The sequence below is a fragment of the Idiotropiscis lumnitzeri genome, chromosome 9 (genome assembly GCF_059441095.1).
Source record: "Idiotropiscis lumnitzeri isolate Australia: NSW breed Sydney's pygmy pipehorse chromosome 9, RoL_Ilum_1.0, whole genome shotgun sequence".
Classification (NCBI taxonomy): domain Eukaryota; kingdom Metazoa; phylum Chordata; class Actinopteri; order Syngnathiformes; family Syngnathidae; genus Idiotropiscis; species Idiotropiscis lumnitzeri.
The window spans coordinates 20,051,151-20,073,261 of NC_142399.1; the positions used below are offsets into that span (position 1 = coordinate 20,051,151).

At 40.8% G+C, this 22,111-nt stretch overlaps 11 non-coding genes across 11 annotated transcripts; all 11 read right to left on the reverse strand.

Moving 5' to 3' along the window:
* Positions 1-322: 322 nt before the first annotated feature.
* Positions 323-448, reverse strand: trnay-gua (transfer RNA tyrosine (anticodon GUA)). Its single transcript has 2 exons — positions 412-448; positions 323-358 (listed from the first exon to the last, which is right to left on the reverse strand). It is a non-coding gene; the product is annotated as a tRNA-Tyr (tRNA).
* A 2,179-nt stretch (positions 449-2,627) lies between these two features.
* Positions 2,628-2,753, reverse strand: trnay-gua (transfer RNA tyrosine (anticodon GUA)). Its single transcript has 2 exons — positions 2,717-2,753; positions 2,628-2,663 (listed from the first exon to the last, which is right to left on the reverse strand). It is a non-coding gene; the product is annotated as a tRNA-Tyr (tRNA).
* A 4,610-nt stretch (positions 2,754-7,363) lies between these two features.
* trnay-gua (transfer RNA tyrosine (anticodon GUA)) lies at positions 7,364-7,489 on the reverse strand. The gene is made up of 2 exons: positions 7,453-7,489; positions 7,364-7,399 (listed from the first exon to the last, which is right to left on the reverse strand). It is a non-coding gene; the product is annotated as a tRNA-Tyr (tRNA).
* Positions 7,490-9,659: 2,170 nt separating this feature from the next.
* trnay-gua (transfer RNA tyrosine (anticodon GUA)) lies at positions 9,660-9,785 on the reverse strand. The gene is made up of 2 exons: positions 9,749-9,785; positions 9,660-9,695 (listed from the first exon to the last, which is right to left on the reverse strand). It is a non-coding gene; the product is annotated as a tRNA-Tyr (tRNA).
* Positions 9,786-10,424: 639 nt separating this feature from the next.
* On the reverse strand, positions 10,425-10,550 carry trnay-gua (transfer RNA tyrosine (anticodon GUA)). Its single transcript has 2 exons — positions 10,514-10,550; positions 10,425-10,460 (listed from the first exon to the last, which is right to left on the reverse strand). It is a non-coding gene; the product is annotated as a tRNA-Tyr (tRNA).
* A 2,945-nt stretch (positions 10,551-13,495) lies between these two features.
* Positions 13,496-13,621, reverse strand: trnay-gua (transfer RNA tyrosine (anticodon GUA)). The gene is made up of 2 exons: positions 13,585-13,621; positions 13,496-13,531 (listed from the first exon to the last, which is right to left on the reverse strand). It is a non-coding gene; the product is annotated as a tRNA-Tyr (tRNA).
* Positions 13,622-15,786: 2,165 nt separating this feature from the next.
* trnay-gua (transfer RNA tyrosine (anticodon GUA)) lies at positions 15,787-15,912 on the reverse strand. The gene is made up of 2 exons: positions 15,876-15,912; positions 15,787-15,822 (listed from the first exon to the last, which is right to left on the reverse strand). It is a non-coding gene; the product is annotated as a tRNA-Tyr (tRNA).
* Positions 15,913-16,556: 644 nt separating this feature from the next.
* On the reverse strand, positions 16,557-16,682 carry trnay-gua (transfer RNA tyrosine (anticodon GUA)). Its single transcript has 2 exons — positions 16,646-16,682; positions 16,557-16,592 (listed from the first exon to the last, which is right to left on the reverse strand). It is a non-coding gene; the product is annotated as a tRNA-Tyr (tRNA).
* Positions 16,683-20,254: 3,572 nt separating this feature from the next.
* trnay-gua (transfer RNA tyrosine (anticodon GUA)) lies at positions 20,255-20,380 on the reverse strand. Its single transcript has 2 exons — positions 20,344-20,380; positions 20,255-20,290 (listed from the first exon to the last, which is right to left on the reverse strand). It is a non-coding gene; the product is annotated as a tRNA-Tyr (tRNA).
* A 644-nt stretch (positions 20,381-21,024) lies between these two features.
* trnay-gua (transfer RNA tyrosine (anticodon GUA)) lies at positions 21,025-21,150 on the reverse strand. The gene is made up of 2 exons: positions 21,114-21,150; positions 21,025-21,060 (listed from the first exon to the last, which is right to left on the reverse strand). It is a non-coding gene; the product is annotated as a tRNA-Tyr (tRNA).
* Positions 21,151-21,795: 645 nt separating this feature from the next.
* On the reverse strand, positions 21,796-21,921 carry trnay-gua (transfer RNA tyrosine (anticodon GUA)). The gene is made up of 2 exons: positions 21,885-21,921; positions 21,796-21,831 (listed from the first exon to the last, which is right to left on the reverse strand). It is a non-coding gene; the product is annotated as a tRNA-Tyr (tRNA).
* Positions 21,922-22,111: the final 190 nt, after the last annotated feature.

The following is a 22,111-nucleotide window of genomic DNA, read 5'->3' on the forward strand; positions in this document are numbered from 1 at the left end:
TCCCAATTGGGAGGGCCAGCCTTGGGTCTGGGAGGATGAATTTCCTTCAGATCTTTAGTTACAATTTTTGATTGATTTAAAATTCGGGGCAACATCCTTTGAGCCGGATGAAAACCAGGGAGCAAAGGACTTGTGCTCGGAATCACTTAAGACCTCCGCTTTACCAACAGAGCTATCAAAGTATTGCTGGACCTCACTCTGGTTTTGGGATCACCTACTCATGACGTTGGGATTGACCAGACTAGACTTGTGTAGATTCATACAAATTCACCAAAGATTTTTATTTACAGTTTTGAATTAAAATTGGAAAGCCGGTAATAGTTCCTTCGAGCCGGATTTGAACCAGCGACCTAAGGATTTCCAATTAGAACTTCCATCGCGTTCCGCCGAAAGGATGTCAGTTTTCAAACTCTACAGTCCTCCGCTCTACCAACTGAGCTATCGAAGGGATGCTCCTCTTGTCTGCATTATTGGGAGTGCCTACCTGTGGTGTTAGGACGGCTGAAAAGTGGATTTTGATGATGTAGCAACAGATTTTTTTTTAAATTTTTCAAGATTGATTAAAATTTGAAATCCAGGAAAATGTCCTTTGAGCTGCAATTTAAATAGCTCCCTCAAAATTTTGGTGTGGAACCACAACAGTTTTCCACTTTGCCAACTGAGTTACCAGATTTGTGCTATTGGGACAGACATCCGATATAGATTGGATTTTACAACAGGTAGTATTCAGTAATTGTGGCATGTTCTTCATATATTTAGATGCTCTCCCAATTGGGAGCGCCAGCCTTGGCTCTGGGAGGATGAAAGGGATTTCTAATTCTAGTTACAATATTTGATTGATTTGAAATTCGGGGCAACATCCTTTGAGCCGAATGAAAATCAGGGAACAAAGGACTTGTCCTCGGAATTACTTTAGTCCTCCGCTTTACCAACAGAGCTATCAAAGTATTGCTGGAACTCACTCTGGTTTGGGGAGTCCCTACTCATGACGTTGGGAGAAGCCAGATATAAATTGACTTGAGTAGATTCAGACAAATTCGCCAAAGATTTTTATTTACAGTTTTGGATTAAAATTGGAAACCCTGCAATAGTTCCTTTGAGCCGGATTTGAACCAGCGAACTAAGGAATTCCGATTAGAACTTCCATCGCATTCAGCTGAATGAATGTAAGTTTGTACACTCTACAGTCCTCCGCTCTACCAACTGAGCTACCGAAGGGATGCTCCACTGGTCTGCATTATTGGGAGTGCTTACCTGTGGTGTTAGAATGGCCGACTAGTGGATTTTGATGAAGTAGCAACATATTTTTCTTTAAATTTTTCAAGATTCATTAAAATTTGAAATCCAGGAAAATGTCCATTGAGCTGCAATTTAAATAGCTACCTCAAAATTATGGGGTGGAACCACAACAGTTTTCCACTTAGAAAACTGAGTTACCAGATTTGTGCTATTGGGACAGACATCCGATATAGATTGGATTTTACAACAGTTAGTATTCAGTAATTGTGGCATGTTCTTCATATATTTAGATGCTCTCCCAATTGGGAGCGCCAGCCTTGGCTCTGGGAGGATAAACTTGCATCAGATCTTTAGTTACAATTTTTGATTGATTTGAAATTCGGGGCAACATCCTTTGAGCCGGATTAAAACCAGGGAGCAAAGTACTTGTGCTCGGAATTACTTAAATCCTCCGCTTTACCAACAGAGCAATCGAAGTATTGCTGGAACTCACTCTGGTTTTGGGAGTCCCTACTCATGACGTTGGGAGATACCAGATATAAATTGACTTGAGTAGATTCAGACAAATTCGCCAAAGATTTTTATTTACAGTTTTGGATTAAAATCGGGAACCCTGCAATAGTTCCTTCTAGCCGGATTTGAACCCGGAACCTAAGGATTTCCAATTCAAACATCCATCGTGTTCCGCCGAAAGGAAGTCAGTTTTCACACTCTACAGTCCTCCGCTCTACCAACTGCGCTATCGCAGGGATGCTCCTCTAGTCTGCATTATTGGGAGTGCTTACCTGTGGTGTTAGGATGGCCGACTAGTGGATTTTGATGAAGTAGCAACAGATTTTTATTTCATTTTTTCAATCTTGATTAAGATTTAAAATTCAGTAAAATGTCCTTTGAGCTGCATTTGAAATAGCTACTTCAAAATTTTGGTGTGGAACCACAAGAGTTTTCCACTTTGCCAACTGACTTACCAGATTTGTGCTATTGGGACAGACAACCGATATAGATTGGATTTTACAACAGGTAGTATTCAGTAATTGTGGCATGTTCCTTATATATTTAGATGCTCTCCCAATTGGGAGGGCCAGCCTTGGGTCTGGGAGGATGAATTTCCTTCAGATCTTTAGTTACAATTTTTGATTGATTTAAAATTCGGGGCAACATCCTTTGAGCCGGATGAAAACCAGGGAGCAAAGGACTTGTGCTCGGAATCACTTAAGACCTCCGCTTTACCAACAGAGCTATCAAAGTATTGCTGGACCTCACTCTGGTTTTGGGATCACCTACTCATGACGTTGGGATTGACCAGACTAGACTTGTGTAGATTCATACAAATTCACCAAAGATTTTTATTTACAGTTTTGAATTAAAATTGGAAAGCCGGTAATAGTTCCTTCGAGCCGGATTTGAACCAGCGACCTAAGGATTTCCAATTAGAACTTCCATCGCGTTCCGCCGAAAGGATGTCAGTTTTCAAACTCTACAGTCCTCCGCTCTACCAACTGAGCTACCGAAGGGATGCTCCTCTTGTCTGCATTATTGGGAGTGCCTACCTGTGGTGTTAGGACGGCTGAAAAGTGGATTTTGATGATGTAGCAACAGATTTTTCTTTAATTTTTCAAGATTGATTAAAATTTGAAATCTAGGAAAATGTCCTTTGAGCTGCAATTTAAATAGCTACCTCAAAATTTTGGTGTGGAACCACAACAGTTTTCCACTTTGCCAACTGAGTTACCAGATTTGTGCTATTGGGACAGACATCCGATATAGATTGGATTTTACAACAGGTAGTGTTCAGTAATTGTGGCATGTTCTTCATATATTTAGATGCTCTCCCAATTGGGAGCGCCAGCCTTGGCTCTGGGAGAATGAATTTGCATCAGATCTTTAGTTACAATTTTTGATTGATTTGAAATTCGGGGCAACATCCTTTGAGCCGGATTAAAACCAGGGAGCAAAGTACTTGTGCTCGGAATCATTTAAGACCTCCGCTTTACCAACAGAGCAATCGAAGTATTGCTGGAAGTCACTCTGGTTTTGGGAGTCCCTACTCATGACGTTGGGAGATACCAGATATAAATTGACTTGAGTAGATTCAGACAAATTCGCCAAAGATTTTTATTGACAGTTTTGGATTAAAATTGGGAACCCTGCAATAGTTCCTTTGAGACGGATTTGAACCAGGAACCTAAGGATTTCCAATTCAAACATCCATCGTGTTCCGCCGAAAGGATGTCAGTTTTCACACTCTACAGTCCTCCGCTCTACCAACTGCGCTATCGCAGGTATCCTCCTCTAGTCTGCATTATTCGGAGTGCTTACCTGTGGTGTTAGGATGGCCGACTAGTGGATTTTGATGAAGTAGCAACAGATTTTTATTTCATTTTTTCAATCTTGATTAAGATTTAAAATCCAGTAAAATGTCCTTTGAGCTGCATTTGAAATAGCTACTTCAAAATTTTGGTGTGGAACCACAACAGTTTTCCACTTTGCCAACTGAGTTACCAGATTTGTGCTATTGGGACAGACATCCGATATAGATTGGATTTTACAACAGGTAGTATTCAGTAATTGTGGCATGTTCTTCATATATTTAGATGCTCTCCCAATTGGGAGCGCCAGCCTTGGCTCTGGGAAGATGATTTGCATCTGATCTTTAGTTACAATATTTGATTGATTTGAAATTCGGGGCAACATCCTTTGAGCCGAATGAAAACCAGGGAGCAAAGGACTTGTCCTCGGAATTACTTTAGTCCTCCGCTTTACCAACAGAGCTATCAAAGTATTGCTGGAACTCACTCTGGTTTGGGGAGTCCCTACTCATGACGTTGGGAGAAACCAGATATAAATTGACTTGAGTAGATTCAGACAAATTCGCCAAAGATTTTTATTTACAGTTTTGGATTAAAATTGGAAACCCTGCAATAGTTCCTTCGACCTGGATTAGAACCAGGAACCTAAGGATTTCCAATTCAAACATCCATCGTGTTCCGCCGAAAGGATGTCAGTTTTCACACTCTACAGTCCTCCGCTCTACCAACTGAGCTATCGAAGGGATGCTCCACTCGTCTGCCAGGATGGCCGAGTGGTCTAAGGCGCTGCGTTCAGGACCCAGTCTCCCCAGGAGGCCTGGGTTCGAATCTCGAATTTCCCCATTGTGGGACTAATAAAGGGCAAATTATTATTATTATTATTATTATTGGGAGTGCTTATCTGTGGCGTTAGAATGGCCGACTAGTGGATTTTGATGAAGTAGCAACAGATTTTTCTTTATATTTTTCAAGATTGATTAAAATTTGAAATCCAGGAAAATGTCCATTGAGCTGCAATTTAAATAGCTACCTCAAAATTTTGGTGTGGAACCACAACAGTTTTCAACTTAGAAAACTGAGTTACCAGATTTGTGCTATTGGGACAGACATCCGATGTAGATTGGATTTTACAACAGTTAGTATTCAGTAATTGTGGCATGTTCTTCAAATATTTAGATGCTCTCCCAATTGGGAGCGCCAGCCTTGGCTCTGGGAGGATGAATTTGCATCAGATCTTTAGTTACAATTTTTGATTGATTTGAAATTCGGGGCAACATCCTTTGAGCCGGATTAAAACCAGGGAGCAAAGTACTTGTGCTCGGAAATTACTTAAATCCTCCGCTTTACCAACAGAGCTATCGAAGTATTGCTGGAACTCACTCAGGTTTGGGGAGTCCCTACTCATGACGTTGGGAGAAACCAGATATAAATTGACTTGAGTAGATTCAGACAAATTCACCAAAGATTTTACTTTACAGTTTTGAAGTAAAATTGGAAACCCTGCAATAGTTCCTTTTAGCCGGATTTGAACCAGCGACCTAAGGACTTCCGATTAGAACTTCCATCGCGCTCCGCTGAAAGAATGTCAGTTTGCACACTCTACAGTCCTCCGCTCTACCAACTGAGCTACCGAAGGGATGCTCCACTCATCTGCATTGTTGGAAGTGCCTACCTGTGGTGTTAGGATGGCCGACTAGTGGATTTTTATGAAGTAGAAACAGATTTTTATTTCATTTTTTCAAAATTGATTCAGATTTAAAATCCAGTAAAATGTCCTTAGAGCTGCATTTTAAATAGCTACCTCAATATTTTGGAGTGGAACCACAACAGTTTTCCACTTTGCCAACTGAGTTCCCAGATTTGTGCTATTTGGACAGACAACTGATATAGACTGGAATTTACAACAGTTAGTATTCAGTAATTGTGGCATGTTCTTCATATATTTAGATGCTCTCCCAATTGGGAGCGCCAGCCTTGGCTCTGGGAGGATGAATTTGCATCAGATCTTTAGTTACAATTTTTGATTGATTTGAAATTCGGGGCAACATCCTTTGAGCCGGATTAAAACCAGGGAGCAAAGTACTTGTGCTCGGAATTACTTAAATCCTCCGCTTTACCAACAGAGCAATCGAAGTATTGCTGGAATTCACTCTGGTTTTGGGAGTCCCTACTCATGACGTTGGGAGATACCAGATATAAATTGACTTGAGTAGATTCAGACAAATTCGCCAAAGATTTTTATTTACAGTTTTGGATTAAAATTGGGAACCCTGCAATTGTTCCTTCGAGCCGGATTATAACCCGGAACCTAAGGATTTCCAATTCAAACATCCATCGTGTTCCGCCGAAAGGATGTCAGTTTTCACACTCTACAGTCCTCCGCTCTACCAACTGCGCTATCGCAGGGATGCTCCACTAGTCTGCATTATTGGGATTGCTTACCTGTGGTGTTAGGATGGCGGACTAGTGGATTTTGATGAAGTAGCAACAGATTTTTATTTCATTTTTTCAATCTTGATTAAGATTTACAATTCAGTAAAATGTCCTTTGAGCTGCATTTGAAATAGCTACTTCAAAAATTTGGTGTGGAACCACAAGAGTTTTCCACTTTGCCAACTGATTTACCAGATTTGTGCTATTGGGACAGACAACTGATATAGATTGGATTTTACAACAGGTAGTATTCAGTAATTGTGGCCTGTTCCTTATATATTTAGATGCTCTCCCAATTGGGAGGGCCAGCCTTGGCTCTGGGAGGATGAATTTCCTTCAGATCTTTAGTTACAATTTTTGATTGATTTGAAATTCGGGGCAACATCCTTTGAGCCGGATGAAAACCAGGGAGCAAAGGACTTGTGCTCGGAATCACTTAAGACCTCCGCTTTACCAACAGAGCTATCAAAGTATTGCTGGACCTCACTCTGGTTTTGGGATCACCTACTCATGACGTTGGGATTGACCAGACTAGACTTGTGTAGATTCATACAAATTCACCAAAGATTTTTATTTACAGTTTTGAATTAAAATTGGAAAGCCGGTAATAGTTCCTTCGAGCCGGATTTGAACCAGCGACCTAAGGATTACCAATTAGAACTTCCATAGCTTTCCGCCGAAAGGATGTCAGTTTTCAAACTCTACAGTCCTCCGCGCTACCAACTGAGCTATCGAAGGGATGCTTCTCTTGTCTGCATTATTGGGAGTGCCTACCTGTGGTGTTAGGACGGCTGAAAAGTGGATTTTGATGATGTAGCAACAGATTTTTTTTTTTGTTTTTCAAGATTGATTAAAATTTGAAATCCAGGAAAATGTCCTTTGAACTGCAATTTAAATAGCTACCTCAAAATTTTGGTGTGGAACCACAACAGTTTTCCACTTTGCCAACTGAGTTACCAGATTTGTGCTATTGGGACAGACATCCGATATAGATTGGATTTTACAACAGGTAGTATTCAGTAATTGTGGCATGTTCTTCATATATTTAGATGCTCTCCCAATTGGGAGCGCCAGCCTTGGCTCTGGGAGGATGAAAGGGATTTCTAATTCTAGTTACAATATTTGATTGATTTGAAATTCGGGGCAACATCCTTTGAGCCGAATGAAAATCAGGGAGCAAAGGACTTGTCCTCGGAATTACTTTAGTCCTCCGCTTTACCAACAGAGCTATCAAAGTATTGCTGGAACTCACTCTGGTTTGGGGAGTCCCTACTCATGACGTTGGGAGAAACCAGATATAAATTGACTTGAGTAAATTCAGACAAATTGGCCAAAGATTTTTATTTACAGTTTTGGATTAAAATTGGAAACCCTGCAATAGTTCCTTCGAGCCGGATTTGAACCAGCGACCTAAGGATTTCCAAGTAGAACTTCCATCGCGTTCAGCTGAATGAATGTAAGTTTGCACACTCTACAGTCCTCCGCTCTACCAACTGAGCTACCGAAGGGATGCTCCACTCATCTGCATTGTTGGGAGTGCCTACCTGTGGTGTTAGGATGGCCGACTAGTGGATTTTGATGAAGTAGCAACAGATTTTTATTTCATTTTTTCAAAATTGATTAAGATTTAAAATCCAGTAAAATGTCCTTAGAGCTGCATTTTAAATAGTTACCTCAATATTTTGGTGTGGAACCACAACAGTTTTCCACTTAGAAAACTGAGTTACCAGATTTGTGCTATTGGGACAGACAACTGATATAGACTGGAATTTACAACAGGTAATATTAAGTAATTGATGCATCTTCCTTATATATTTAGATAATCACCCAATTGGGAGCGCCAGCCTTGGCTCTGGGAGGATGAATTTGCATCAGATCTTTAGTTACAATATTTGATCCATTTGAAATTCGGGGCAACATCCTTTGAGCCGGATGAAAACCAGGGAGCAAAGGACTTGTCCTCGGAATTACTTTAGTCCTCCGCTTTACCAACAGAGCTATCGAAGTATTGCTGGAACTCACTCTGGTTTTGGGAGTCCCTACTCATGACGTTGGGACATACAAGATATAAATTGACTTGAGTAGATTCAGACAAATTCGCCAAAGATTTTTATTTACAGTTTTGGATTAAAATTGGAAACCCTGCAATAGTTCCTTTGAGCTGGATTTGAACCAGGAACCCCAATTCAAACATCCATCGTGTTCCGCCGAAAGGACGTCAGTTTTCACACTCTACAGTCCTCCGCTCTACCAACTGAGCTATCGAAGGGATGCTCCACGGGTCTGCATTATTGGGATTGCTTACCTGTGGTGTTAGAATGGCGGACTAGTGGATTTTGATGAAGTAGCAACAGATTTTTCTTTAAATTTTTCAAGATTGATTAAAATTTGAAATCCAGGAAAATGTCCTTTGAGCTGCAATTTAAATAGCTACCTCAAAATTTTGGTGTGGAACCACAACAGTTTTCCACTTAGAAAACTGAGTTACCAGATTTGTGCTATTGGGACAGACATCCGATATCGATTGGATTTTACAACAGTTAGTATTCAGTAATTGTGGCATGTTCTCCATATATTTAGATGCTCTCCCAATTGGGAGCGCCAACCTTGGCTCTGGGAGTATGAATTTGCATCAGATCTTTAGTTACAATTTTTCATTGATTTGAAATTCTGGGCAACATCCTTTGAGCCGGATGAAAAGCAGGGAGCAAAGGACTTGTCCTCGGAATTACTTTAGTCCTCCGCTTTACCAACAGAGCGATCGAAGTATTGCTGGAACTCACTCTGGTTTGGGGAGTCCCTACTCATGACGTTGGGAGAAACCAGATATAAATTGACTTGAGTAGATTCAGACAAATTCGCCAAAGATTTTTATTTACAGTTTTGGATTAAAATTGGGAACCCTGCAATAGTTCCTTCTAGCCGGATTTGAACCCGGAACCTAAGGATTTCCAATTCAAACTTCCATTGCGCTCCGCTGAAAGAATGTCAGTTTGTACACTCTACAGTCCTCCGCTCTACCAACTGAGCTCCCGAAGGGATGCTCCACTTATCTGCATTGTTGGGAGTGCCTACCTGTGGTGTTAGGATGGCCGACTAGTGGATTTTTATGAAGTAGCAACAGATTTTTATTTCATTTTTTCAAAATTGATTAAGATTTAAAATCCAGTAAAATGTCCTTAGAGCTGCATTTTAAATAGCTACCTCAATATTTTGGAGTGGAACCACAACAGTTTTCCACTTTGCCAACTGAGTTACCAGATTTGTGCTATTGGGACACACAACTGATATAGACTGGAATTTACAACAGTTAGTATTCAGTAATTGTGGCATGTTCTTCATATATTTAGATGCTCTCCCAATTGGGAGCGCCAGCCTTGGCTCTGGGAGGATGAATTTGCATCTGATCTTTAGTTACAATATTTGATTGATTTGAAATTCGGGGCAACATCCTTTGAGCCGGATGAAAACCAGGGAGCAAAGGACTTGTCCTCGGAATTACTTTAGTCCTCGGCTTTACCAACAGAGCTATCAAAGTATTGCTGGACCTCACTCTGGTTTTGGGATCACCTACTCATGACGTTGGGATAGACCAGACGAGACATGTGTAGATTCATACAAATTCACCAAAGATTTTTATTTACAGTTTTGAATTAAAATTGGGACGCCGGTAATACTTCCTTCGAGCCGGAATTGAACCAGCGACCTAAGGATATCCGATTAGAACTTCCATCGCGTTCCGCCGAAAGGATGTCAGTTTTCACACTCTACAGTCCTCCGCTCTACTGACTGAGCTATCGAAGGGATGCTCTTCTTGTCTGCATTCTTGGGAGTGCCTACCTGTGGTGTTAGGACGGCTGACAAGTGGATTTTGATGATGTAGCAACAGATTTTTCTTTAAAATTTTCAAGATTGATTAAAATTTGAAATCCAGGAAAATGTCCTTTGAGCTGCAATTTAAATAGCTACCTCAAAATTATGGTGTGGAACCACAACAGTTTTCCACTTTGCCAACTGAGTTACCAGATTTGTGCTATTGGGACAGACATCCGATATAGATTGGATTTTACAACAGGTAGTATTCAGTAATTGTGGCATGTTCTTCATATATTTAGATGCTCTCCCAATTGGGAGCGCCAGCCTTGGCTCTGGGAGGATGAAAGGGATTTCTAATTCTAGTTACAATATTTGATTGATTTGAAATTCGGGGCAACATCCTTTGAGCCGAATGAAAATCAGGGAACAAAGGACTTGTCCTCGGAATTACTTTAGTCCTCCGCTTTACCAACAGAGCTATCAAAGTATTGCTGGACCTCACTCTGGTTTTGGGATCACCTACTCATGACGTTGGGATAGACCAGACGAGACATGTGTAGATTCATACAAATTCACCAAAGATTTTTATTTACAGTTTTGAATTAAAATTGGGACGCCGGTAATAGTTCCTTCGAGCCGGAATTGAACCAGCGACCTAAGGATATCCGATTAGAACTTCCATCGCGTTCCGCCGAAAGGATGTCAGTTTTCACACTCTACAGTCCTCCGCTCTACTGACTGAGCTATCGAAGGGATGCTCTTCTTGTCTGCATTATTGGGAGTGCCTACCTGTGGTGTTAGGACGGCTGACAAGTGGATTTTGATGATGTAGCAACAGATTTTTCTTTAAAATTTTCAAGATTGATTAAAATTTGAAATCCAGGAAAATGTCCTTTGAGCTGCAATTTAAATAGCTACCTCAAAATTATGGTGTGGAACCACAACAGTTTTCCACTTTGCCAACTGAGTTACCAGATTTGTGCTATTGGGACAGACATCCGATATAGATTGGATTTTACAACAGGTAGTATTCAGTAATTGTGGCATGTTCTTCATATATTTAGATGCTCTCCCAATTGGGAGCGCCAGCCTTGGCTCTGGGAGGATGAAAGGGATTTCTAATTCTAGTTACAATATTTGATTGATTTGAAATTCGGGGCAACATCCTTTGAGCCGGATTAAAACCAGGGAGCAAAGTACTTGTGCTCGGAATTACTTAAATCCTCCGCTTTACCAACAGAGCAATCGAAGTATTGCTGGAATTCACTCTGGTTTTGGGAGTCCCTACTCATGACGTTGGGAGATACCAGATATAAATTGACTTGAGTAGATTCAGACAAATTCGCCAAAGATTTTTATTTACAGTTTTGGATTAAAATTGGGAACCCTGCAATAGTTCCTTTGAGCCGGATTTGAACCAGGAACCTAAGGATTTCCAATTCAAACATCCATCGTGTTCCGCCGAAAGGATGTCAGTTTTCACACTCTACAGTCCTCCGCTCTACCAACTGCGCTATCGCAGGGATGCTCCACTAGTCTGCATTATTGGGATTGCTTACCTGTGGTGTTAGGATGGCGGACTAGTGGATTTTGATGAAGTAGCAACAGATTTTTATTTCATTTTTTCAATCTTGATTAAGATTTACAATTCAGTAAAATGTCCTTTGAGCTGCATTTGAAATAGCTACTTCAAAAATTTGGTGTGGAACAGCAAGAGTTTTCCACTTTGCCAACTGATTTACCAGATTTGTGCTATTGGGACAGACAACTGATATAGATTGGAATTTATAACAGGTAGTATTCAGTAATTGTGGCATGTTCCTTATATATTTAGATAATCACCCAATTGGGAGCGCCAGCCGTGGTTTTGGGCGGATGAATTTTTATAAGATCTTTAGTTACAATTTTTGATGAATTTGAAATTCGGGCAACATCCTTTGAGCCGGATGAAAACCAGGGAGCAAAGGACTTGTGCTCTGAATCACTCAAGACCTCCGCTTTACCAACAGAGCTATCAAAGTATTGCTGGACCTCACTCTGGTTTTGGGATCACCTACTCATGGCTTTGGGATAGACCAGACTAGACTTGTGTAGATTCATACAAATTCACCAAAGATTTTTATTTACAGTTTTGAATTAAAATTGGAAAGCCGGTAATAGTTCCTTCGAGCCGGTTTTGAACCAGCGACCTAAGGCTTTCCAATTAGAACATCCATCGCGTTCCGCCGAAAGGATGTCTGTTTTCACACTCTACAGTCCTCCGCTCTGCCAACTTAGCTATCGAAGGGATGCTCCTCTTGTCTGCATTATTGCGAGTGCATACCTGTGGTGTTAGGACGGCTGAAGTGGATTTTGATGATGTAGCAACAGATTTTTCTTTACATTTTTCAAGATTGATTCAAATTTGAAATCCAGGAAAATGTCCATTGAGCTGCAATTTAAATAGCTACCTCAAAATTTTGGTGTGGAACCACAACAGTTTTCCACTTTGCCAACTGAGTTACCAGATTTGTGCTATTGGGACAGACAACCGATATAGATTGGATTTTACAACAGGTAGTATTCAGTAATTGTGGCATGTTCTTCATATATTTAGATGCTCTCCCAATTGGGAGCGCCAGCCTTGGCTCTGGGAGGATGAATTTGCATCAGATCTTTAGTTACAATTTTTGATTGATTTGATATTCGGGGCAACATCCTTTGAGCCGGATTAAAACCAGGGAGCAAAGTACTTGTGCTCGGAATTACTTAAATCCTCCGCTTTACCAACAGAGTTATCGAAGTATTGCTGGAACTCACTCTGGTTTTGGGAGTCCCTACTCATGACGTTGGGAGATACCAGATATAAATTGACTTGGGTAGATTCAGACAAATTTGCCAAAGATTTTTATTTACAGTTTTGGATTAAAATTGGTAACCCTGCAATAGTTCCTTCGAGCCGGATTTGAACCAGTAACCTAAGGATTTCCAATTAGAACATCCATCGTTTTCCGCCGAAAGAATGTCAGTTTTCACACTCTACAGTCCTCCGTTTTACCAACTGAGCTACCGAAGGGATGCTCCACTCATATGTATTGTTGGGAGTGCCTACCTGTGGTGTTAGGATGGCCGACGAGTGGATTTTGATGAAGTCGCAACAGATTTTTATTTCATTTTTTCAAAATTGCTTAAGATTTAAAATCCAGTAAAATGTCATTAGAGCTGCATTTTAAATAGCTACCTCAATATTTTGGAGTGGAACCACAACAGTTTTCCACTTTGCCAACTGAGTTACCAGATTTGTGCTATTGGGACAGAACACTGATATAGACTGGAATTTATAACAGGTAGTATTCAGTAATTGTGGCATGTTCCTTATATATTTAGATAATCACCCAATTGGGAGCGCCAGCCGTGGTTTTGGGCGGATGAATTTTTATAAGATCTTTAGTTACAATTTTTGATGAATTTGAAATTCGGGCAACATCCTTTGAGCCGGATTAAAACCAGGGAGCAAAGTACATGTGCTCGGAATTACTTAAGACCTCCGCTTCACCAACAGAGCTATCAAAGTATTGCTGGACCTCACTCTGGTTTTGGGATCACCTACTCATGACGTTGGGAGATACCAGATATAAATTGACTTGAGTAGATTCAGACACATTCGCCAAAAATTTTTATTTACAGTTTTGGATTAAAATTGGAAAGCCTGTAATAGTTCCTTCGAGCCGGATTTGAACCAGCGACCTAAGGATTTCTGGTTAGAACTTCCATCGCATTCCGCCGAAAGGATGTCAGTTTTCACACTCTACAGTCCTCCACTCTACCAACTGAGCTATCGAAGGGAGTCGCCAGTCATCTGCATTATTGGGAGTGCCTACCTGTGGTATTAGGATGGCCGACTAGTGGATTTGGATGAAGTAGCAACAGAATTTTATCTACTTTTTCAATCTTGATTTCGATATGAAATCCAGTAAAATGTCCTTTGAGCTGCATTTTAAATAGCTACTTAAAACTTTTGGTGTGGAACCACAACAGTTTTCAACTTTGCCAACTGAGTTACCAGATTTGTGCTATATGGACAGACAACCGATATAGATTGAATTTTACAACAGGGAGTATTCCGTAATTGTGGCATGTTCTTCATATATTTAGATGCTCTCCCAATTGGGAGCGCCAGCCTTGGCTCTGGGAGGATGAATTTGCATCAGATCTTTAGTTACAATTTTTGATTGATTTGAAATTCGGGGCAACATCCTTTGAGCCGGATTAAAACCAGGGAGCAAAGTACTTGTGCTCGGAATTACTTAAATCCTCCGCTTTACCAACAGAGCAATCGAAGTATTGCTGGAACTCACTCTGGTTTTGGGAGTCCCTACTCATGATGTTGGGAGATACCAGATATAAATTGACTTGAGTAGATTCAGACACATTCGCCAAAAATTTTTATTTAGTTTTGGATTAAAATTGGTAACCCTGCAATAGTTCCTTCAAGCCAGATTTGAACTAGCTACCTAAGGATTTCCGATTAGAATTTCCATTGCGTTCTGCCGAAAGGATGTCCGTTCGCACACTCTACAGTCCTCCGCTCTACCAACTGAGCTATCGAAGGGATGCTCCACTCATCTGCATTATTGGGAGTGCCTACATGTGGTGTTAGGATGGCCGACTAGTGGATTTTGATGATTTAGCAACAGATTTTTATTTCATTTTTTCAATATTGATTAAGATTTAAAATCCAGTAAATTGTCCTTTGAGCTGCATTTTAAATAGCTACCTCAAAATTTTGGTGTGGAACCACAACAGCTTTCCACTTTGCCAACTGAGTTACCAGATTTGTGCTATTGGGACAGACAACAATTTGGACTGGATTTTCTAACAGGTTGTATTCAGTAATTTTGGCATGTTTGTTGATTTTGATGCGCTCCAAACTGGGAATGCCTGTGTATGCTCAGGGAGGATGAATTTGCCCCAGATCTTTAGTTACAATTTTTGATTGATTTGAAATTTTGGGCAAAATCCTTTGAGCCGGATTAAAACCAGGGAGCTAAGGACTTGTGCTAGGAATTACTTAAATCCTCTGCTTTACCAACAGAGCTATCAAAGTATTGCTGGAACTCACTCTGGTTTTGGGAGTCCCTACTCATGACGTTGGGAGATACCAGATTTGACTCGAGTAGATTCAAACAAATTTGCCAAAGATCTTTATTTACAATTTTTGATCAAGAATAGAAAGTCTGCAAAAATTCATTGGGGCCAGATTTGAAACAGCAACCCAAGTATTTTATTAGAACTTCGATCGCTTTCAGTCGAAAGGAGGTCAGTTTTCAAATTCTACAGTCCTCCCCTCAACCTATTGAGCTATGGAAGGGGTGCGCCGCAGATCAGCATTATTGAAAGTGTCCACCAATAGTGTAAGGATGGCCGACTAGTGGATTTTGATGAAGTAGCAACAGATTTTTATTTCATTTTTTCAATCTTGATTAAGATTTAAAATCCAGTCAAATGTCCTTTGAGCTGCATTTGAAATAGCTACTTCAAAATTTTGGTGTGGAACCACAAGAGTTTTCCACTTTGCCAACTGACTTACCAGATTTGTGCTATTGGGACAGACAACCGATATAGATTGGATTTTACAACAGGTAGTATTCAGTAATTGTGGCATGTTCCTTATATATTTAGATGCTCTCCCAATTGGGAGGGCTAGCCTTGGCTCTGGGAGGATGAATTTCCTTCAGATCTTTAGTTACAATTTTTGATTGATTTGAAATTCAGGGCAACATCCTTTGAGCCGGATGAAAACCAGGGAGCAAAGGACTTGTGCTCGGAATAACTTAAGACCTCCGCTTTACCAACAGAGCTATCAAAGTATTGCTGGACATCACTCTGGTTTTGGGATCACCTACTCATGACGTTGGGATTGACCAGACTAGACTTGTGTAGATTCATACAAATTCACCAAAGATTTTTATTTACAGTTTTGAATTAAAATTGGAAAGCCGGTAATAGTTCCTTCGAGCCGGATTTGAACCAGCGACCTAAGGATATCCAATGAGAACTTCCATCGCGTTCCGTCGAAAGGATGTCAGTTTTCAAACTCTACAGTCCTCCGCTCTACCAACTGAGCTATCGAAGGGATGCTCCTCTTGTCTGCATTATTGGGAGTGCCTACCTGTGGTGTTAGGACTGCGGAAAAGTGGATTTTGATGATGTAGCAACTGATTTTTCTTTAAATTTTTCAAGATTGATTTTAATTTGAAATCCAGGAAAATGTCCTTTGAGTTGCAATTTAAATAGCTACCTCAAAATTTTGGTGTGGAACCACAACAGTTTTCCACTTTGCCAACTGAGTTACCAGATTTGTGCTATTGGGACAGACATCCGATATAGATTGGATTTTACAACAGGTAGTATTCAGTAATTGTGGCATGTTCTTCATATATTTAGATGCTCTCCCAATTGGGAGCGCCAGCCTTGGCTCTGGGAGGATGAATTTGCATCTGATCTTTAATTACAATATTTGATTGATTTGAAATTCGGGGCAACATCCTTTGAGCCGGATGAAAACCAGGGAGCAAAGGACTTGTCCTCGGAATTACTTTAGTCCTCCGCTTTACCAACAGAGCTATCGAAGTATTGCTAGAACTCACTCTGGATTGGGGAGTCCCTACTCATGACGTTGGGAGAAACCAGATATAAATTGACTTGAGTAGATTCAGACAAATTCGCCAAAGATTGTTATTTACAGTTTTGGATTAAAATTGAAAAACCTGCAATAGTTCCTTCGAGCCGGATTTGAACCAGCGACATAAGGATTTCCGATTAGTACTTCCATCGCGTTCAGCTGAAAGAATGTCAGTTTGCACACTCTACAGTCCTCCGCTCTACCAACTGAGCTACCGAAGGGATGCTCCACTGATCTGCATTGTTGGGAGTGCCTACCTGTGGTATTAGGATGGCCGACTAGTGGATTTTGATGAAGTAGCAACAGATTTTTATTTCATTTTTTCAATCTTGATTAAGATTTAAAATCCAGTAAAATGTCCTTTGAGCTGCATTTGAAATAGCTACTTCAAAATTTTGGTGTGGAACCACAACGGTTTTCCCCTTTGCCAACTGAGTTACCAGATTTGTGCTTTTGGGACAGACAACCGATATAGATTGGGTTTTACAACAGGTAGTATTCAGTAATTGTGGCATGTTCCTTATATATTTAGATGCTCTCCCAATTGGGAGGGCCAGCCTTGGCTCTGGGAGGATGAATTTGCTTCAGATCTTTAGTTACAATTTTTTATTGATTTGAAATTCGGGGCAACATCCTTTGAGCCGGATGAAAACCAGGGAGCAAAGGACTTGTGCTCGGAATCACTTAAGACCTCCGCTTTACCAACAGAGCTATCAAAGTATTGCTGGACCTCACTCTGGTTTTGGGATCACCTACTCATGACGTTGGGATAGACCAGACTAGACTTGTGTAGATTCATACAAATTCACCAAAGATTTTTATTTACAGTTTTGAATTAAAATTGGGACGCCGGTAATAGTTCCTTCGAGCCGGATTTGAACCAGCGACCAAAGGATTTCCGATTAGAACGTCCATCGCGTTCCGCCGAAAGGATTGTCAAGTCAAGTCAATTTTATTTGTATAGCCCTTAATCACAGACAGTCTCAAAGTGCTTTACATAGCCACAATCGACATCCCCGATCTTAACCCCCAGGAGGGCAAGGAAAAACTCACAAAACCTCATTAGGGGAAAAGTGAGAAACCTTGAGAAGGGACCACAGATGGGGGAATCCCCCTTCCAGGATGACCAGGCTGCAATGGATGCCAACTGGGCAACATTTGACACATACAATGATGCTATGCGATAATAGATGAGATAATATAAGAGTCAATTGAATGAAGTGCTGCAGGAAGATGACTTCAGTGGAGTGGGTCCTCATCCAGGGCTGTAATATCCATGGCAGCATATCCGAAGATGAGCCTTCGATCTTGTACCGGTCAGTTGGTGTAAATTCAGTACAGCCACTTCCAAGTGAATCGCCATCACCTAATTCGGGGAATTGGGAACAGAAAAGAAAGAACAGAAATAGCAAACAGGCCAACAAGTAGTTCAATGAAGTGCTGAAATATAAGGAAATCAGAAAAGGCGCTGCATGAAGACGACTTCGGCAGAGCAGGTCCCTTCCCGGTTCGTCAGTGCCGTAATCTTCAAAGCATGTCCCCATCACCTAATTCCCAAGCAGGGGAAGGAGGGGGCAGAAAAGAGAAGAAGCGGCAGTAAACAGGCCAACAAATAATTAAATTAGATGCTAAAGTATATAAATAAATTGATCAAATGTCGCGCTGCAGGAAGACGACATCACTGGAACAGGTGCATGCCCAGTTGGTCAATGCCTTAAACTTCCTAGTGGGTCACCGTCACCTAATCCCCCAGCCGGGGGAAAAGGGGGCAGAAAAGAAAACAAAAGAAAAAAAAACGGCAGTAAACAGGCCAACAAATATTTCAGCTAAATGCACAAGAGTATAAATGCGTCTTTAATAGTGTTTTGAACATTTCTACTGAGGTGGCGCCTCGAATATCTGAGGGAAGTGCATTCCAAAGCATTGGTGCCCGAATAGAGAACGCTCTAGAACCTGCGGACTTCTTTTTGGCTCGCGGGATCACTAAAAGACCAGCATTTTGTGAGCGAAGGTTTCGGGACGGAACATATGGTACCACGAGGTCAACGAGATAAGAAGGTGCTAAGCCGTGCAATATTTTAAAAGTAAGTAGCAGAACTTTAAAATCACATCTCAAGTGGACCGGAAGCCAATGCAAATTGGCTAATATCGGGGTAATATGTTCAACCTTTCTCGTCTTAGTTAAGAGTCTAGCTGCTGCATTTTGAACTAACTGCAGACTTTTAATACTCGACATGGGGAGACCCGAGAGCAAAGCGTTACAATAGTCGAGGCGAGACGTAACAAACGCATGGATTAAGATTTCCGCGTCACACGTTGATAGAATTGAATCTGTTTTCACACTCTACAGTCCTCCACTCTACCGACTGAGCTATCGAAGGGATGCTCCTCTTGTCTGCATTATTGGGAGTGCCTACCTGTGGTGTTAGGACGGCTGAGAAGTGGATTTTGATGATGTAGCAAAAGATTTTTCTTTACATTTTTCAAGATTGATTAAAATTTGAAATCCAGGAAAATGTCCTTTGAGCTGCAATTTAAATAGCTACCTCAAAATTTTGGTGTGGAACCACAACAGTTTTCCACTTTGCCAACTGAGTTACCAGATTTGTGCTATTGGGACAGACATCCGATATAGATTGGATTTCACAACAGGTAGTATTCAGTAATTGTGGCATGTTCTTCATATATTTAGATGCTCTCCCAATTGGGAGCGCCAGCCTTGGCTCTGGGAGAATGAATTTGCATCAGATCTTTAGTTACAATTTTTGATTGATTTGAAATTCGGGGCAAGATCCTTTAAGCCGGATTAAAACCAGGGAGCAAAGTACTTGTGCTGGGAATTACTTAAATCCTCCGCTTTACCAACAGAGCAATCGAAGTATTGCTGGAACTCACTCTGCTTTTGGGAGTCCCTACTCATGACGTTGGGAGATACCAGATATAAATTGACGTGAGTAGATTCAGACAAATTCGCCAAAATATTTTATTTAGTTTTGGATTAAAATTGTTAACCCTGCAATAGTTGCTTCGAGCCGGATTTCAACCAGTGACCTAAGGATTTCCAATTAGAACTTCCATCGCATTCCGTCGAAAGGATGTCAGTTTTCAAACTCTACAGTCCTCCGCTCTACCAACTGAGCTATCGAAGGGATGCTCCTCTTGACTGCATTATTGGGAGTGCCTACCTGTGGTGTTAGGACGGCTGAAAAGTGGATTTTGATGATGTAGCAACAGATTTTTCTTTAGATTTTTCAAGATTGATTAAAATTTGAAATCCTGGAAAATGTCCTTTGAGCTGCAATTTAAATAGCTACCTCAAAATTTTGGTGTGGAACCACAACAGTTTTCCACTTTGCCAACTGAGTTACCAGATTTGTGCTATTGGGACAGACATCCGATATAGATTGGATTTTACAACAGGTAGTATTCAGTAATTGTGGCATGTTCCTTATCTATTTAGATGCTCTCCCAATTGGGAGGGCCAGCCTTGGCTCTGGGAGGATGAAAGGGATTTCTAATTCTAGTTACAATATTTGATTGATTTGAAATTCGGGGCAACATCCTTTGAGCCGAATGAAAATCAGGGAGCAAAGGACTTGTCCTCAGAATTACTTTAGTCCTCCGCTTTACCAACAGAGCTATCAAAGTATTGCTGGAACTCACTCTGGTTTGGGGAGTCCCTACTCATGACGTTGGGAGAAACCAGATATAAATTGACTTGAGTAAATTCAGACAAATTGGCCAAAGATTTTTATTTACAGTTTTGGATTAAAATTGGAAACCCTGCAATAGTCCCTTCGAGCCGGATTTGAACCAGCGACCTAAGGATTTCCGATTAGAACTTCCATCGCGTTCAGCTGAATGAATGTACGTTTGCACACTCTACAGTCCTCCGCTCTACCAACTGAGCTACCGAAGGGATGCTCAACGTATCTGCATTGTTGGGAGTGCCTACCTGTGGTGTTAGGATGGCCGACTAGTGGATTTTGATGAAGTAGCAACAGATTTTTATTTCATTTTTTCAAAATTGATTAAGATTTAAAATCCAGTAAAATGTCCTTAGAGCTGCATTTTAAATAGTTACCTCAATATTTTGGTGTGGAACCACAACAGTTTTCCACTTAGAAAACTGAGTTACCAGATTTGTGCTATTGGGACAGACAACTGATATAGACTGGAATTTACAACAGGTAGTATTAAGTAATTGATGCATCTTCCTTATATATTTAGATAATCACCCAATTGGGAGCGCCAGCCTTGGCTCTGGGAGGATGAATTTGCATCAGATCTTTAGTTCCAATATTTGATCCATTTGAAATTCGGGGCAACATCCTTTGAGCCGGATGAAAACCAGGGAGCAAAGGACTTGTCCTCGGAATTACTTTAGTCCTCCGCTTTACCAACAGAGCTATCGAAATATTGCTGGAACTCACTCTGGTATGGGGAGTCCCTACTCATGACGTTGGGAGAAACCAGATATAAATTGACTTGAGTAGATTCAGACAAATTCGCCAAAGATTGTGATTTACAGTTTTGGATTAAAATTGGAAATCCTGCAATAGTTCCTTCGAGCCGGATTTGAACCAGCGACCTAAGGATTTCCGAGTAGTACTTCCATCGCGTTCAGCTGAAAGAATGTGAGTTTGCACACTCTACAGTCCTCCGCTCTACCAACTGAGCTACCGAAGGGATGCTCCACTTGTCTGCATTGTTGGGAGTGCCTACCTGTGGTGTTAGGATGGCCGACTAGTGGATTTTGATGAAGTAGCAACAGATTTTTATTTAATTTTTTTTTATCTTGATTAAGATTTAAAATCCAGTAAAATGTCCTTTGATCTGCATTTGAAATAGCTACTTCAAAATTTTGGTGTGGAACCACAACAGTTTTCCACTTTGCCAACTGAGTTACCAGATTTGTGCTATTGGGACAGACAACCGATATAGATTGGATTTTACAACAGGTAGTATTCAGTAATTGTGGCATGTTCCTTATCTATTTAGATGCTCTCCCAATTGGGAGGGCCAGCCTTGGCTCTGGGAGGATGAATTTGCTTCAGATCTTTAGTTACAATTTTTGATTGATTTGAAATTCGGGGCAACATCCTTTGAGCCGAATGAAAATCAGGGAGCAAAGGACTTGTCCTCGGAATTACTTTAGTCCTCCGCTTTACCAACAGAGCTATCAAAGTATTGCTGGAACTCACTCTGGTTTGGGGAGTCCCTACTCATGACGTTGGGAGAAGCCAGATATAAATTGACTTGAGTAGATTCAGACAAATTCGCCAAAGATTTTTATTTACAGTTTTGGATTAAAATTGGAAACCCTGCAATAGTTCCTTCAAGCCGGATTTGAACCAGCGACCTAAGGAATTCTGATTAGAACTTCCATCGCGTTCAGCTGAATGAATGTAAGTTTGTACACTCTACAGTCCTCCGCTCTACCAACTGAGCTACCGAAGGGATGCTCCACTGGTCTGCATTATTGGGAGTGCTTACCTGTGGTGTTAGAATGGCCGACTAGTGGATTTTGATGAAGTAGCAACATATTTTTCTTTAAATTTTTCAAGATTCATTAAAATTTGAAATCCAGGAAAATGTCCATTGAGCTGCAATTTAAATAGCTACCTCAAAATTATGGGGTGGAACCACA